The following is an 18,624-nucleotide window of genomic DNA, read 5'->3' on the forward strand; positions in this document are numbered from 1 at the left end:
ATTTCTGAAATGCTGGCAGAGCCAAAGTTTCCATAGTTCCCTCAGCTATTGCCTGAGGAATCTATCATGGTGCTTTAAGCAGCAATGGCTCCCTAGGTGGTGGTGGTGCCAGTAGATCTGAGCCTTCTTCTATACATTTAAATCTTCAGTTGGGCCCAGACCATTGCTGGAGTAACACCACGGTCTGCTGCTTTGGGATGCCCATATCCACCTCACCTGAATTCCTCCCAGCTCCATGTGGAGCTGTCCATGGTTCTGCTTCCCTGCCCAAACTCTTGGCTTTCCCAGCCCACCTTGCAGATTTCACTAGGGACAGAATATACTGCCATCTCCATACAGTTTAATACAGTAAGTTCCAACATCAGCAATAAAATAAAATCAGCCACACTGAGGTTACAAATTTAAGTTCCACATATTAAATAGAACATCTACTACAACTTCTTCCACTAGGCTCAAATAATTATAAAATCCCTAATGCAAGCACATAAATAGGTCTAGCTCTGGCTTTCTGGAGGCCCTGTAGAGACTCTTCTTCTATCTTGGTGGTCTCTAGCATCAATGAGCAGCAACAGCAGTGCTTGGAATCAGCATTGAATGCAGGCTGAACCATTTCAATTTCCCCCAATGCACCCAATGTAGTGTTGCTCCAGGGTATTATGGGGAATTAGAATGGCACTTCCAACAGAAGGCATCTTTTATGTTAACCTTTGAACATTTCCTGAAAACCTTTCTATGCTGCCAGGCTCATGTAGACAACGGATAAAAACGATTTCTGTAATAGTTGGCTGGTGATTTGTGATTTTAATGTGTATATATAATTTTTTGTAAACTGCTATGATATTTTTTGTAATGGTATTGTACATACCATTACAAGTATTTTTTGTAAATAAATAATATCATACTACATGTCATCATAGTCAGAGTTTTGCCTTTTAAAAAAATACTTTAAGCAGAAGCAGATGATTTTTTTAAAAGAATGCTTTCTTTACTTAAGTGCAATTCTACTAATAAAAAATGGTAAATTATGAGTGAGCAAATGGTACCATTGGTCTGATTTCAAGGAGGAAATGAATAAAATACCTTCTCGGTAGTGGCGCCTGCCCTGTGGAACGTCCTCCCATCAAAAGTCAAAGAGATAAACAACTATCTGATGTTTAGAAGACATCTGAAGGCAGCCCTGTTTAGGGAAGTTTTTAATGTCTGACATTTTAATGTATTTTTAATCTTTCATTGGAAGCCGCCCAGAGTGTCTGGGGAAACACAGCCAGATGGGTGGGGTACAAATAATAAATTCTTATTTTTATTCTTATTCTTATTCTTATAAAGTGGTACCTTGGGTTAAGTGATTAATTCGTTCCGGAGGTCCGTTCTTAACCTGAAACTGTTCTTAACCTGAAGCACAACCTGAAGCCACCGGAGAACAATTTCTGTTCTCATCCTGAGGCAAAGTTCTTAACCCGAGGTAATATTTCTGGGTTAGTGGAGTCTGTAACCTGAAGCATATGTAACCTGAAGCGTATGTAACCCAAGGTACCACTGTAATAATCAAGGGAATCTACAGCTGCCAGAGGGACGCGGGTGGCGCTGTGGGTAAATCCTCAGTGCCTAGGACTTGCCGATCGCATCGTCGGCGGTTCAAATCCCCGCGGCGGGGTGCGCTCCCGTCGTTCGGTCCCAGTGCCTGCCAACCTAGCAGTTTGAAAGCACCCCCGGGTGCAAGTAGATAAATAGGGGACCGCTTACCAGCAGGAAGGTAAACGGCGTTCCGTGTGTTGCGCTGGCTCGCCAGATGCAGCTTGTCACGCTGGCCACGTGACCCGGAAGTGTCTGCGGACAGTGCTATAGAGTGAGATGAGCGCACAACCCTAGAGTCTGGCAAGACTGGCCCGTACGGGCAGGGGTACCTTTACCTTTTACCTTTACCTTACAGCTGCCAGAGAACAGGAAATCATTAATTTAGAAAGCTGATTTCTAATAGGAGACCTTTGTTTATTTAGAATTAGATAGGACTTCTGCATGCTTAGACTCTTGCCTATAGGAATGAACATTGTGGGTGGGCTTTTTAAGAATGGAAAATACTATATCAAGTGCTATTTGGAACCACTGTTTTAATTCCACTTTGAGCTGGACGCAAAAGAGTAAAGTCTAAGTTGTTCTAGGAGCCCTGGAGTGGAAAGAAATTCAGCACATTTTGAATTCAAAATGATGGTGGGATTACAGTAGTGAAATGGCAGTAGAGGATGAAAGGAATACAACAGCAAGGAAGGCCCCTTGGCTTTCCAAATTTCCTTAGCAAGATCTGAATTGACCCAGTTTGGATCATTCAGTCTTTTCCAAAAACTTATTTCTGCAGCCCTACTTAGCAATCTATGGAAGTGATGACACAACCCTTTCATCTGTCTCAGTGAAATTAATGCAGAATGAGAAGATGGTAATTTGGGGGGAAGTACTGTAATCCCCTATCACAGAAACCATGGCATCAGTGATGTGCAATTTAAAGAGCTATAGACAGAAAAGTGAAGAGTGGCAAAGGAGGACAGAGCTCCTGTACTAAAAGAGGGAATTTCGCACATTTGCAGAAACAAGGAAAGTCACATGTGCTGAAACTCCCTATTCTACATATTTACCAAATGTACTGGAGCCCTGTTCTCCCAAGGTATATCGACCATCTTTCCAGAAAACGGCATGGTGGGTTCCCCACACTTACTATTATTATTCTGACACATGGAGACACCACCTTTCCTTCAGGGAGCTCACCCTTCCAGGAGATTACCAATACTGAACACATTTTCTGAACTCCCCTGAGCATCAAAGAGTGCAGGAATATGAACTAAAAGTCTTGTGGCACCTTAAAGACCAACAGATTTCACAAGGTATAAGCTTTTGGCTTTCACAAGGCCCAAGCCTACTTTGTTAGATGCAGAAAAATAAGAGGAGCCTTGTTGAATCAGAACAAAGGACCATTTTGGCTTCCCCTTTCTATACCTTTCCAGCTCTGTGATATCCTTTCTAAGGGCCAAACTAGATATAAATTGTGTACTCCGTAAAAGAGGGCACGTATTGCAGTGAGACCTGGAGACTGACTTCCTTGTTGTGGGTGGGTCTATTGAATAGCCACAACACCCAATTGGTAGGTCCCTTATTGCTGGGTTTAATCGGGCCAATGAGGTGCAGCCTAAACGGATCAAGGGACCTATATAAACCCATGCACGTGTCCCAGCTCTTTCGGCTCGTGCATCGGAACACCTGCCCACCTCTCCCTAATTTTAGGGCATTTTGCGATTGACCTTGCTATGCCATCGTGTGTCGTCTGTCGTTGGGACAGGGGCACAGCAGGAATTTCCCCCACTTGGCTGATTGACTGTAGCCATTTTGGTTTTGCCTGCTGCATAGCAATTCATCACAACTTGTAAGGTTGCGGATAGGCACTGGTTCAGGTGATAGGGATGGGAGAACGGTCTCACCATCCCTATGTGAAGGGTATTCCGTTAAAGGAATCCAGGGACTCAACTTGCTTTGGTCAACCCCTGAAAGGGGGTTGTGCCCATGCCTGAGTCTAGGGGAGCATATGGGGAGTGAACAGAGGCTGTTCCCAGGCTTTTCACCTGCCTCAGGTGTTCACCCTTGACTGACCTATGATAGAGCTCTGGGTCAGCGCTACCTGCAAGGGTGTAGGAGCTAGTCGAACCAGAGGTTATGCAACCACTCACTTTTCTGTAATCAATAAAGTTGTGACCTAAATTCTGCCAAAAATCAAAACTAAAATTTGAGTCAAATGTGTCTTTATTTAGGGGGGAGGTCTCAGGGTCTGAACACGCAAAAGGGCAACAGCCAAATTGTATGTTGCATAGAGATTTCCCTTCATGCTACTAATCCCCCTTTTCACGTCCCCAACCCTATTTTTGAAACCACTTCGGTTCTGCAGCCCCACTTTGCAACCATTTTCCTCTTCCCCCCATGTCCATGCCTCCCCTCCTCCTCCTTTTGTGCAGCCTCCTCTTGCTCACCATCCACCCCCCAAGTGAGCTTCTGTATATTCCTCCTCCCACAGCTTGCAACTTCTGAGCACCCTTTTCACCCTCCGCCCAAGTATGAAGCCAGCATCCCCTCCTGTTCTGCAGCCTTTTCTTTCAACTTTCCTTTGTACAGATGCCACCCCCATCATGTTTCCTCCTCTTTCCTGCAGCACCCTTTGCACACTCACCCTGTGCTGATATATGTCACTGTATCTTTCAGATGTAGAGACTCTTAAGAGCAAGGATGTCAGTTGGCTCGTTCAGTTAGAGAAAGTTCAGTTCAGTGGATGGATGGATGGATGTTGTTCACAGTGCTGGGTTTTGGGGGGTTTTTTAATGAGGTGCTGATGCTCATATGTTGACAAAAGTGTCATGGGTGCTAGAACAAAATGGCTGCCATGCACAGCAAAAAAAGAAAAGGGAAAAAAAGAACTTCCAGAATCTGGAACTTCATACTGAAGACAACACATGGAACCAGACATGAAATACATTGCATTATGTATATTACAATGGAATATTTGAGGGTTCTGCATCCTTTATCCTTCTAATATAAGGCAGCTGATGAATTGCAGAAGGAGAAGTCTGAGTATAGTGTGAGGGGGAGGACAGAGACATATTCCTCCTCATTTCTCTCAGTACCCTCTTTCTCCTCCATAGCATTGCAAATGCCCACCTTAACCACAACAATTTCCATCTGCCCCTCCCTAACTCCTCTCCTCTCCATTTTCTTCCCCACTGAGCTGATTTTTTTGTATCACACACCATCTTTCACCCTACTTCCCATATTCCTTCAAGTGCCACCTTTACCCCCACCCAATTCCACCTGCTCCTTCCCCGGTTCCTCCTTTCTCTATCCTATCACCAGAAGATTAAAGCTGTCACTCATAGAAAGAACCTTCTTTCCCCACCAAGGCCTTCCCATAACACTTGCCGAAGTTATTTACTACAGATACGAACAGCCTCCTTTTTCTTCCTTCCCCCTTCCTCCTCCTTCACCCCTTTAGAATCTTGGGAAACAGCCAATGAAAATAACGTGATGACTGATTAGTGCAAATATAATATAGGGAGATAAGTTAGCTTAACATCTATATACTAACATGTAGTTTATATTATATTAGTGTAATTGCCCTCTGGAAATTGTTATATACAGTGGTACCTCGGGTTAAGTACCGTAATTTTCGCTCCAAAACACGCACTTTTTTGCTCCTAGAAAGTAAGGGAAAATGCCTGTGCGTGTTAAGGAGCGAATGCACTCGACTGGATCCATGGCTGCCGTCAGTCAAGCAAAGCAAGCTTTGCTTGCTTTACAGCCAGGAGGAGGGGGAGGAGCCGAGGAGGGAGGGAGGGAAGGAGAGCCATGGCAGCAAAGCGGGCAGCAGCCGCTTACACGCGAGGAGGAACAGACGGGAGCCATAGGGAGCCAGAAAAGCGCCGCGTAGCCAGCAACAGCTGCTGCAGCCTCAGCTAGCAACGCTCTCTAAACGGAGCAATGAGGCTGCAGAGGGACGGCGGGGCACAGGAGGGCTCTGAGCCACGAGCGCAGTGAAAACCAGTAAAAAAGTTTTTAAAAAGGCTGCTGGGGACAGGAGGGCACGGGATGAGGGAGAGAGGGAAATTACGATTCTCCCAGCGTCTCAGCTGATCCGCTGAGCAGGACTTGGGTTGCAGGGGATTCGCCATTAGCTGCGTAAAGCAGCAAAGAGGGAGAGAAGGAGCAAAGTGGGAGAGGAAAGGAGCTGCTTACACTGCTGTAAGTGGCTGCTGTCTGGTTGGCTCCTTTAAAGCAACAGTGCTCTTTCCCTCCCCCCTCCCCTCTCAGCTCGCCGAAAAGCTCCTTTTCCACACACCCCACTCGAGCTCCTTCTCCCCTTAAATCCCTCTCCTGCATCATTAGCCACATCCTTTTCCACACACCCCAAGCGTGTTCCTTCTCCCCTTAAATCCCTCTCCTGCATCATTAGCCACATCCTTCTCCACCCACCCCACGCGTGTTCCTTCTCCCCTTAAATCCCTCTCCTGCATCATTAGCCACATCCTTCTCCACCCACCCCACGCGTGTTCCTTCTTCCCTTTAACCGCTCGCCTGCATCATTAGCCACATCCTTCTCTACACACCCCATGCGTGTTCCTTCTCCCCTTAAATCCCTCTCCTGCATCATTAGCCACATCCTTCTCTACACACCCCACGCGTGTTCCTTCTCCCCTTTAACCGCTTGCCTGCATCATTAGCCACATCCTTCTCTACACACCCCACGCATGCTCCTTGTCCCTTGAATGCTTTTCCTTCCCTCCCTACTTAAAACGTGGTTACAAAGCACGGATCCACATGGATCCTCAGGATTTTTGCACTGGGTCACCCCAGGTTCACCATCAGATCACATAAAATGTCCATGGCTACAGCCTGCACCAAAAAAATCACGCACCCACTGTTTCATGGGGCTGCAATGGCGCAAAAACGTGGTTACAAAGCATGGATCCACATGGATCCACAGGATTTTTGCATTGGGCTACCCCAAACTCACCGTCAGATCACGTTTGTGGCCACAGCATGAACCACAAAAATCATACATCCACTGTTTTGTTTAGAATATTTTTTTCTTGCTTCTCTCCTCTAAAAACTACGTGCGTGTTATGGTCAGGTGCGTGTTATAGAGCGAAAAATACGGTACTTAATTCATTCTGGAGGTCCATTCTTAACTTGAAACTGTTCTTAATCTGAAGCACCACTTTAGCTAATGGGGCCTCCCGCTGCCGCCGCGCCGCCAGAGCACGATTTCTGTTCTCATCCTGAAGCAAAGTCCTTAACCTGAAGCACTATTTCTGGGTTAGCAGAGTCTGTAACCTGAAGCATATGTAACCTGAAGTGTATGTAAACCGAGGTACCACTGTATTGATGGTATGCATTTTTAAAATTCAAAATTAATACTAGGCCCATTGTTACAAATGAGGAATGGAACTTATAAATAAATAGGAGTGGAGAGGGATTCAGGTATGAATGTGGATGTAAATGATTGTACTGTATATGTGTGTGGGCATAAGATTTCCTGCCCTACCCCCCAGATTATTTCCTTTGTTACTTTCTATTTCCTTTGTTACTTGCATTTTCCAGGTTGAGTGTTTTAGCTTTGAAACAGCTCGGTAATTTTTCAATCATATTTGGGATTCATTCCCTTTTCTGGCCACAGTTCAGCAGCGCGGCTCTCTTTGTTTCACCTGGCAAAGGCCCACGGGCCCTTTCCTCTCTCTGGTGCCTCCATTGTCCTTTGTATTCCCCAAATCTATGTGTTTCTTTCATGCCCAGGTGCATTTGTAAAGGTGGAATACAGGTTTCCGCATTTGCCAGTACAGAGAGGAATGTAAGGTCAAGCACATACCTCTCAAGGGCAGGAAAACATTTGCCCGAGGCCATCGCAATACTTGACGGAGCAGGTTAGTGTTGCTAACCAGCCAAACGCTTCACAAGTTCATCTGAGCTTTGCAGCCTGCTAGCCTCCCCCTCTCCCCCCCCCCCACAGTGTTTTACAACTGAGCTGTTGCACATTCTAACCACACCACTGATGATGTAGCCTGCCTGTCCCTCGACTTGCTACTACGCACTGGGCATTGATAACCCACATCCTGCTTGTCCAATTACATATGTGTTAAGTCAAAACCAAGTCACTCTTTCTCACTTGGGTGTAACCAAACTGGTGTCAAGACGGAGCAATGCAGAGAGAGGAGGAGGAGGGGAAAATGCTTTCCTTTTGGTGGGCTTTTTGTTCCTGTTCCTGAGACACTTACCCTGCAAAAGTTCACCAAGTGGGAGAAGTCTCCACATCAAAGAAACATGATGTTAGTTGCACAGAGAGCAGCGCCCCCACTGTGGTTAGCACACACCTACTGTCCCCGTATGTTCCACCCTCTTGGCTTTCCAGGGTACATTTCTGAGTCGTAGCTTCAAGCTGGCTTTCCACGCATTACTAGCGAAGCAGTGCATGGTGGGGGAAACCACACACTGGACTTTCCTCCTAGAACTGTATTATTACAACAGAACTGGAGGGAGGGTTAAATAATTGGAAATGTTCCACCCTCAGTACAAAAAGAGAGAGAGAGAGAGAATCATTTGTAGAAAGGTAATCTGTCAGGGAAAAGGGCTTTATCCAAGCCTTCTCAATTGTATATTAGGCTGCGTACATGCTAGCCTATGTGTAAAGCAAAAGTGGAGTTTTTCCTCAATCCAGAATCATTTGTGGGGCTTGCCTGGTGTTTTAACATGAGTAGAATGTGTGCTTTTATTTAAAATGCATCTCTGGGTTATTTGTGGGGCATGGGAATTCGTTCATTTTTTTCCTTCAAAATATAGTCTGGCCCACCACATGGTCTGAGGGACGGTGGACCGGCCCACGGCTGAAAAAGGTTGCCAATCCCTGTTCTAGATCCTATCATCCAGAAGGATTAGGGTGGTTATTTGATACATGTCTGAAAAGCCTCCCCTTGATTTGATTATTCACACCTTTTCCTCCCTGCACAGGCCCCAGATGAATGAAGGAGGACGTGGGAATTACAATCTTGATATATGCACACTCACAGTGTCATTGGGCAGGTGTGGATTCATGCGCACACTGCATTGCTGGGACCACATACATTTGTTTTCATCTGTTTTCAAATGGACACATTGAGGGCTAGTGCAGAACGAATCTGCAATGAACTTTTATATTTGGAATGAAACCAGTTTCTCAAGAAGTGCTTTTCTGGGCAAAAAATATGCAAAGGATCTAGATAGTGTGGAAAAAGCAAATGCAAATTCATTTATTCTGGAAAAAAATATCCTGTATGCATCGCCTCCATTTTCTATGTCACCCCACGCCTTGCAGATCCAGGCCTACACTGCCAATGGGCCTTGTGTACCTCAGCAACATCCAAAGGCCCTGATCCACTAAGCGCTGGGGTGGACCTTGCAGAGTCAGGCCCAGGCTGCCAACGGGTTCATTACCATAAATGGGATTTCAGCTAAACACTAGGAAAAAAACTGACTGCTTGATTGTAAAAGGTGGGACGATGGGCTCTAGTCTTCTCTTATTTTTTTTCAAGTCTACAAGCTAGCAGTGGATGACACAGCAGGGAGTAGGTGCTTACCTGACCTCCTAGCAGATGGGCTGCAGTTGCTTACTGGGATGCATTAGGCAGCAGCATGGTTAGCACAGTGCAAGCACACCAGCAGAGCTAGTCTGGCACTCCTACAGCATTTGCACCGCACCACCCTCTCTGCTCCTTCAACTCTCTGTCCTGGTAAGCAGCAGCAACTTACCTGCTGGGAGGTCAAGTAAGTATCTCCACCCCACCCCACCACCTACTGCTCCCACAAGCAAGACCTGAGTGTAAGAGCACTCTCCTGCTTTTTGATTCCCAGCGCAAATAATAAGCTAGGAAGTCAAGCAACAAGAGATGCAATGCAAATTCAATTAAACCTCTGCTGCAGCAATTGGGAGACCACTTTTTCATGTGGTTGTGGTATCTTCTCTGGAAGATGGTATGAGCAAGACAGTCAACAGCATTCCCATAGATAAGCAATTGAAGTTTCCTCATTAACAAAGCATGTCTAGAAAGAAACCATCTGGAGCTGGCTGGAAAAACAATTGGAGCTGGCAAGCTTTTCTTCCCCTCACAGTTCTGGGTACATGTAGACCTCCCCCCCCCCCCTTTCATATTTCCGTTCACAAAGAAGCGAGGAACAATTGGGCAATGATCAATTCAGTTTAGTCCATCTGTGCCACTCAGTGGATGTGCTGTGGCAGAAAGCCAACCGGTTAAACTGGTTAATTTGGATTTTCTCTATAGCTAGGCTATTGTTTCCAAATTCATGCTCTGGCACTATTACAGTTTTAATGAATGTCTGTGACACATTAATCCACCCTCTTCTTTGTGAGGGGCTGGAATGCACTGCATCCTCCTTTGCAGAATATTTTGTGCACATGGTGAGAACCCTCTTCTCCTCAGCCAGAATCTCAAGAACAATGGACCAATTTTGTGAACTCAAGGGGGCTCTGGACTTACGGTTTTTCCAAATTCACACACACACACGGAACTGTTATGGCATGGAGGGGGCAGGATTAAGCTGTCCAGTGGGGGAGTCCAATATCCCACTGGGTGCATGGAAGTTATTGGGTGCACCTAAGGAGCTCTTTGGAGCCTAGTCACCTTGGATTACCCCTTTTGATTGGGTAAACACACACAACTGGCGAAATATTTAAAAGGTGAAGTCTCTGGGTTGAAGTAAAGTTTAAGAGATGAGTGAAATTCTGGTGTGAATACAGTCGCTTCCAGACAACCTAATTATTGAGCATTCATCCTGATTTGTTTACAGAGCCGTTAAATGATGTTGCGCCAAGCAAGTATTACTCCACACATTACAGTGCATTTTCCTGTCACTTTCTTTATTGCAAACAACCTGATGTTTTAAAAAAGAGGGGTTTTGTACAGGAGGTCCAAATTAGCTTCGATTGGGCAACCTTGATTTGCTAGTATGTGGTATGTCTTCCCTTTAGTCTTCCCACACTTTTCAGTGCATTTCCCCTTCACTTTCCTAACCACAAAAAGTCCAGTCATCTTTTTTTTTAAAAAAAAAAGCAAGGGTGACACCGTGCTTTAATCCACTTTAATTGCACAAACTGAAATCCCCGGTGTGCATTTAAATCCCTCCCACAAAATAGTGGCAGTCTGGAGGTACCCTATGTCCCAGATGGGATTGGCTTTGTTTCTGTTGTTTTTGCTCCTAGGCTGTGCTCTTCCTTTGAAACACTAGCAGGTGATCATGCTGATCTTGAATTGTCTTAAATTAGTAGTGTATTTGTAAATTATTCCCATAGATAGTAGCTATGGATTGGGCTAGGCCTAAAGAAAACAAAATTCATGAGATACATAGAAATCTTCACCTAGTCTTTCATGTATCAAATCACCCTGGCAACCTCATTTCATGATGACTGCACCGTGTGTGTGTGTGTGTGTGTGTGTGTGTGTGTGTGTGTGTGTGTGTGTTTTAAATGTCATGTCATGTTTTCTTATCTGATTTTCCCTGTAACATAAACCTCCAGTGTGGTTTCTGTTTTCCAAGAGCAGACTTAGAAAGCTGCTCTGGTGCTGATTGTGTGCTGCTTACCTGACTACTCCACTTGTCAGTAACAATATAAAAATACAATCCCCAACAATCCCCAGTTCATCTGGTTCTTGGTGATCAGATGGTTCTTAGAAGGCTAAGCCAGGAAAGAGACAACAAGCCTTGGAGACACACCCTGCCCAATTAAATGTCCCACGGCCTAAATAATTTGAAACAAGCCCTGTAGACTATGCAGTAAACAATTAAACACACTTAAGTTCCAACTTCAGCTTCATGTGCTCAGAACAGCAGCGCTTCCAGACTGCATCCTAAGGTCTATAACAAACTTAACTTGAACTTTATTCATGTAATTTGCAGCAATTTATGCTAGCTGAAAGGAGACACAAATGCTTTTGCTTACGATGAATAGGTTGTCTTCATGGATTTGTGCTTTCTCTGTTTCTATATCACAGGATCACTGAAAGCAGAAAATGGTAAACTATGTAATGATGATGCAGATTTCAGTTAAACAGGGTCTGCCATTTTACTTGAACACTGCATATAAATCAGGGAATCCAGCATCCAAGAACTGGCTTGGGGAAAAATCCAGGGGTTTCTTTTTCAATGTTAGGATAGTCCAATTCAGCGGTAATCAAAACATTTGTAATGGGAGCTCTAAATAAGTTATCCATCTAGACTTTCTGTTTCATAGTCAACATGAAAAAGCCCAGTGATTCTTAGAAACCTCTGTTGAATCATTCTATTAAGCATAATGCAGCTGTTTACTTTTGGTCTTCTTAAGAACACTAGCACTAGAAAACCTCAAAAGTGTCCGCTTCATACACACACCCCACAAAATAAAATATTGCTTTTTCTAATTCATTGGATTTTCCAAAGAAAATATTCATTCAGACTACAATACTAACCCCACATATCTGGAAGTAAGACACACTGCAGGGATCACTTCTGTGAATACATATTTAGGGTTGCAGATTAGAAGCCACATTTCCTGTTACAAGAATGAGCTTGCTACAAGTTTTGGGGTCAAGTACTTCCCTCCCTTTTCATCTTCTTTTCTGCCTGCAATCAGATCAGAAGCTTCTGATTTTAACCTAACCATAGTTTCATGTGATGTGTGAACTTTGGAGATCATAGCCTGTTTAAACTAGAATTACTGAGAACAAGACAGGATCAAACTTTCAGTTCAGTTTCTGTTTTGTTCTCAAAGTATATTTGAAACAAACCCCTAATTCCTCAAATTTGGGCATAAGAAAGTACTGTTTGAATGTTTCTCTTTCTCATTCGTGCAAAATACAGGGAACAGCTTACTGAGTCTTGTTCTCTTGGGAGGAGAACCATGGTTTTCTGTTTACCAGGTCAGCGCACCAAAGGACATGAGTAACTAAGGTGTACTCCCTCCTTCATATGATAAGCAGGCCTAGAGCTGCACCCTTCTTAAATTCGTTCACCAGTTTCCACCATCTCCCTTTCTGCACCCATGCTCCCAAGGCTGGAGACATGTAAGGGCTGTGAAGGGTAGTGAGGTACTATTAGCAAGCCCTGCTGATGTTGCTGAAGGCCCAGAAGCACTGTCAGGAAAGGAAGTTAGCAAGGCTAGCTTGGACAGGGGGGGAAATAGTTCCAGATTTCCCAGATGGAGCCATCTCTATCTCAGCTCTGCACTTCCATTCTTGACAGAAGCGCCTGTGCTTTAACAGGGGAAAGACAGTTAGAAAGACAGCTTTTCTTGTGATGAGACAGCAGAGATGGGCAAAGAGGCATCTGCTGTACTTATTGCCACTAGCAGTTGCCAAAGCGACCTACGCTTCTGCTAAGAATTGTCAAATGTGCCAGGTAGCAACGCCTGAGGAAGACCTGTAGACCAAAAGGCCCGTCTAGTCCAGCATCCTGCTCCCACAGTGGCCAACCAGATGCCCCTGGAAAGCCCACGAGCGGAACATGAGTGCAACAGCACACTCCCAGACTTGTGCTCCTCAACAATCGGGATTCAGAGGCACACCCTCTTCGATACTGGGGTAATATAGCCATCATGACTGGTAGTAATTTATAGCCTTATTCCATAACACCCAAGTGCCCTGGAAAAAGTGACACCCCATTTTTCACACGCGATTGCGGTGGCCATTTTGGGTGCTGCAATCTCACCCCCCCAAAGCACTTTTGGGGGCCACATTTTTGGGGGCCACACAAGATCTCACCCACCCCCCCACACACAAAAAGCACTTTTTCAAGGCAAGAGTAAGTCACAGGTCACATGGCTTGCCCGGTAGCACATCCCAGTTTGGGGCTTAAAAAACTTGGATGGTATCTTATTCTCTGCATATACTTACTTTCTGTATTCTGAACCGAGAGCTAAGTTTATTCTTGATTTGTTATGTAAGATACCTGATGTGGATGACCAAGTGAAAATCACACATTTGTTGTCGGGTTTTGACAAAGTTGTGACAAAGTTGCGAGATTTGCAGTTGCTCCCCAAAATTTGAGGAGAATGTTCATTGAGGAGAACATAGTGGACTATAAAGATTTAATTGCGAATGAAACACAAATACAAATAGGTTTTTATATTTGTGTATGTTGGTTGATATTATGCTTTAATGTTGTATCTATGTATATATTGTATAGGATGTATAATCATTTTTTTCAGTGGTTGATATGACCATGATGGTTGAAACAACAACAAACAATAAACAAACAAGCTTGTTTTCTGTAAATGTGTCTAATCTCATTTTAAAGCTTGATCTGTGATCAAATATTTGAGTCAAGTACAGTGGCCAGATGCAAGAGAGAAGAGGGGATTTCAGGGAAGCTTGCTGAAATTCCCTCTTCTACACAACTATTGAAGGTGCAGTAAACCTGTCCTATTTTGCATCTGGGCACCCTAGGCTCAAACCAAAACACTTTCAAGATTCCTGAAAATGTATGGGAAGCACGCTCAAGAGACCACACCACACCTGAATGTATTTTAAGAGTGCTGAGAAATATAAACATTGATATTATGACTATGCTATTCTGTTAGGGAAATCCATTGTCTCTCAAGACAGATGGATGGCAACAAAGAACAAAAATTCTGTTAGCTTTGCCATGGCTTGCCTGTTGACAGTAAATGTTAATTTATGGGCAAGTCAGGCAGCTGGTTGCATCAGCCATTTAAATGATCAGCTTGCCCCTACCTGCAGACTGGGAAGAGGCTGTGAAACTAGAGGTGTGTGCCCAAGCCCTCAGGTTTGCCTTGCACATGTAACTATGTGGTTTTTTAAAAAACAAAACAAAAATCTGTTGTTTTGTGTAATTTTGAGCTCTCTCCACTTCTGCGCTTTGGTTTCCTAGCCCCTCTGTATAAAATAAAGCCCTCTGTCCCCCAATCTCTGTAATTGGGAATTTTTAAAAGGCTGAAATGTTCCCTGCTGTTGGCCAAAGTGGAACACATTTACAAGCACATGGTTCTCCTGAGAATAGATTAAGCCTGCTAAATTTCAGGCAAACAGGCACAGCTTTTTAAAGAGAAATTGTATCCATAATTAGTAGTATGGCAATGCCTTGCTCTTGTTCTTTCTTACATTAAAATAGTTAGGAGGAGGCAAAGCGGTGCATATTCTTGCTTGTACATTTTTAAAATCTTCCTGCAGGTTGTTTGGGTCATCTAACCACAGACTTCCATGATAGGACTTACAATATATGCTTGTCTTAAATTGTTTCTGATATTGTTTTTAATGTTGTAACCCACCTCAGGGCCTTAGGATGAAGGTTGGGTAATAAACACAAGAAGAAGGAGGAGGAGGAGGAGGAGGAGGAGGAGGAGGCTGTCAACAATGCTTATTTTTGCTAAAGTAGAGTGATGTCGGATTTTAAAAGCATTTAACTTAAATTTAAAAATCATCTGCTGCTCTGGTTCAACGACTATCACCAATCTGGAACTTCTCAGTGCTCTGTCAACAACATTTTGGGCAGCCTCGCTTCTTACAAAACCCACACATCTTGATCTGACTTGGGAGTATTGGTATTGTGCTTTGACTCAGGGCGCGGAGAAGGCCCCTAACTCATTCTGATTCACCTTATTATTCAGCCTCTGTGCAGAGCTGATGCCCACTTCTTGTCTGAGAGCTGGTGCTAATAGACCAGACCTGGAAAATGCACAATTTGAATTTGGTGAGGGAATGGGACACCTCTAAGGACGCAAACCTACGCCCACCTATCTGAAAGTAAGACCCACTGAACTTGATTTACCATGGAGTAGATATGAATAAGGATATGTTGTAAGTTTTTTAAGCCAGTTAGCAGATGCTTATGGTGCAAGCATTACGATGTATACTCATCGTAAATCCTACTAAATTTAACGGGACTTAATCCAAATGAGTAGTGTTAGAATTACAGCCTAAAAGAACTTCTTCATTGATAGTCTTTAAGCAGGCAGTAAATATATTTTTATTTTGTAGGTTTTTAATGGCCTTGAGCTGGATGTTAACTTAGCTCACTGTTCGTTTTGAATGTCTGTCTCTCTGTGTGTTTGTTTTTATAGTGGCTTTACTGTTCTCCGTTTTTGTGTGTCAAGATTATACTTTTATTGTTACAAACTGCCTTGGGACCCAAAAGGCAATTATATAAACTACTTGAGAAGACCGTCCATGAGAGAGCGAAAACTAAAATCTGGGGCATAGTATGCATAGTTAAGCTCACACATGTGGTTAGAACCAGAGAGGGAAGACAGCAAGATAAAGTCCTTATGGAGGAAAGTAGTCTCTTTATAAATCGTGTCCTCCTCAAAGAGAGCACGCGTTGCGGTAAGATAATCAAGGCCGACCTCATTGTTGTGGGTGGGGAGCAACTAGATAAGCCACAACACCCGATTGGAGGACCCTCAGTTGCTATGGTAAAATCTGGCCAATGGGATCGTTTGTGCATTAATCGAGGGACCTTTATATGCCACTGCATGCTGCGTTGAGCTTCCTCTTATCGCAGACGTGGACTGAATCACCCGCCCACCCTCCCTATATTTAGGGTCTTGCTTGCTATGCCATCGTGGGTCGTCTGTTTTTGGGACAGGGGCCCCGTAGGAATTTCCCAGATTGGCTGATTGGCTGGTGCCACTAGGGTTTCACCTACTGCATAGCAAATCGTCACAACTTTGTAAGGTTTGGCGGTTAGGCATTGGTTCAGTGGTGGTGGAGGGAATGTGGTTAGGCTGTGCCCGCCTCTCCAATGCTAGGGTATTCTGTTAAAGAAATCCAGGGGCTCGCCATGCTTTTGTCTGATCCCCTTCCAGGGGTTAGGGCCATGCAAGAGCCCCTGGGAGCATTTGGATTGAGCTTGAGTCATTGTACCCGGATCAATGCTCCCCCAGGATGTTTTCCCTTGCTGACCTCTGCCAGAGTCCAGTGGTCAGCGCTGCCCTGCAAGGGTGCATGTGTACCTAGTTGGAACCAATGCCTAAGCAAACCACTCACAATCTGTAATCAATAAAGTTGTGGCCAAAATTATGCCAATAACCTAAACCTAATTTCTGCGTCAATTGTGTCTTTATTTATGGGGAAGCTCCTGGTGATCTTAACACACAATGTCCTGGAACAATAAGGTAGAGGATAATGAAAACCCATTTGTGTTACTTAGAATCTGATAATATTGGCCTGTTACACTTGACTTCGGCATGGAAATTTGTCCTGAAACTGTATGTTCAGATAACCCTTTCACTTTTGTTTTGGGGGTTTGTTATTACATTTTGTTCTGTTTTATTAAAATCACACACAGACACATTTATCTGCATGCCACCCTAACCTCCGAGTGGTCCAAGATTACAGGGTTGCCAAATGCTTACTCGGGGTTTGGTTGCCTTGTAATCAGGGACAGTGGAGACTGCTGTTTTTAGGATATACCTCAGTTTTCAAATGTCTCATTTGATGAACATTTCCATTTTCAAATGATGTAAACCCGAAAGTAAATGCTTCGGTTTTTGAACACGCCTCGGAAGTCGAACATGCCATGCGGCTTCCGCTGAGTGCAAGATCCTGAGGCCTAGCTGTCAGCTACTGAGTTTTCAGTTTTCGAACATTTCAGAACTCAAACCGTCTTCTGGAACGGATTATGTTTGAAAACCGAGGTACCACTGTATAGTTTATTTACACATACATACAACCTAAGCCTACGATGGAGGGGTTCACAGCATTAACACCACAATAAGGCCTTGCTTCTCCCACAGCCACAGTGTTGGATTCAAGCAGAAATCAAGCATGTCTCTCCCTTTCAGGCTGCTGCCTGCAGCCTGCTTCTAGCCCAGCTCTCACTCTCTCACCTCTTGACCCTTGTTCTTCTCACCAACAGCCATTCGCCCTCTGGCACAAAACCACTTCCTTTCACCAAGAAGCCAGCCTGGCTATTCCAACAATTGAATCCTCCATTAGATTTTAACCCTTGCTGGAGCTAGGAATCAGAAGGGACTCATGCATACAGCCTAAGCTGCTGCTTACCAAGGAACTAGAGGGGTGAGGCCATGGCAATGCTGGTGCGGTGCAAATGCACCGGTAGAGCATACTGGGCATTCCAGACCGTGTGTTTCCACCGCAGCAGCCTTGGCATCACCTCACCCTCTACCTCCCAGTGAGCAGCAATGCAACCAACTGGAGGTCAAGTGAGCACCACTGGCCCCACCATGCCATACACTACTGGAGAAGAAGGTACGGTTGCTGGCAGTACCGCCACGATCAGAGGAAGTATGCCTCTGAGTGCCTGTTACTGGGAATCACAGGAGGGGAGATTGCTGTCGCACTTAAGCCCTGCTTGCAGGTTTTCCACAGGCACCACATTGGCCACTGCGAGAACAGGGTGCTGGACTAGATGGGCCCTTAGCCTGGTCTGGCAGGCTGTTCATATGTTTGCATGCCTGCTGTGTACTGTTTGCTGTGTACTGTGATCCCTTAATACTTGTGTAACTGTGACTTGATTAACTGCAAAAAGGAAACATAACCCTTTTACCACTTTAAATTAGCCACGCTGGTGCTGTGCAATAGTGGGTTTCAAAGTGCAACTATTGAATGTTAAGTGATAATGAGGATGTGCCTTAAATTCAGTTAAGTCCTGGGAATCCGAACCCTTTCAATGTCAAAGAAAAGAAAATGATGTACTTTTCAGTTCAGGAAACATTTACAAAATCCCCTTACCTCTAGAAGCAATGCTTCAAATGATTTTTTTTTATTTATTTATTTGGTGGGAAACTCTTTTCATAAACATGGTTTTGCACTCACAGAGCAGGTGGAAGTTCCAGGCTTATAGGGACAATTTTCTTGAAGCCTTGTGGTGTGTTTAGTATTCTTCAGTTTCTTTAGGCTTTCAAAGCATGTTGATATAGGTTGAATGGGGATTCTGATCTACGTCAGAGATTATGGCTATAGAATCCAGCATTGGTGCTTATTCTGGATCAATTAGCAAGGGTGTGATATCTTATATGCAACATTGGTTGCATTCCAAATGCTTTGAACATGCTGAGTACAGATCTGGTACTGGTCAATTGTGTATTGATTGAGAAGCTTG

The sequence above is a fragment of the Podarcis muralis genome, chromosome 4 (assembly GCF_964188315.1).
Source record: "Podarcis muralis chromosome 4, rPodMur119.hap1.1, whole genome shotgun sequence".
NCBI classification, from domain to species: Eukaryota; Metazoa; Chordata; class Lepidosauria; order Squamata; family Lacertidae; genus Podarcis; species Podarcis muralis.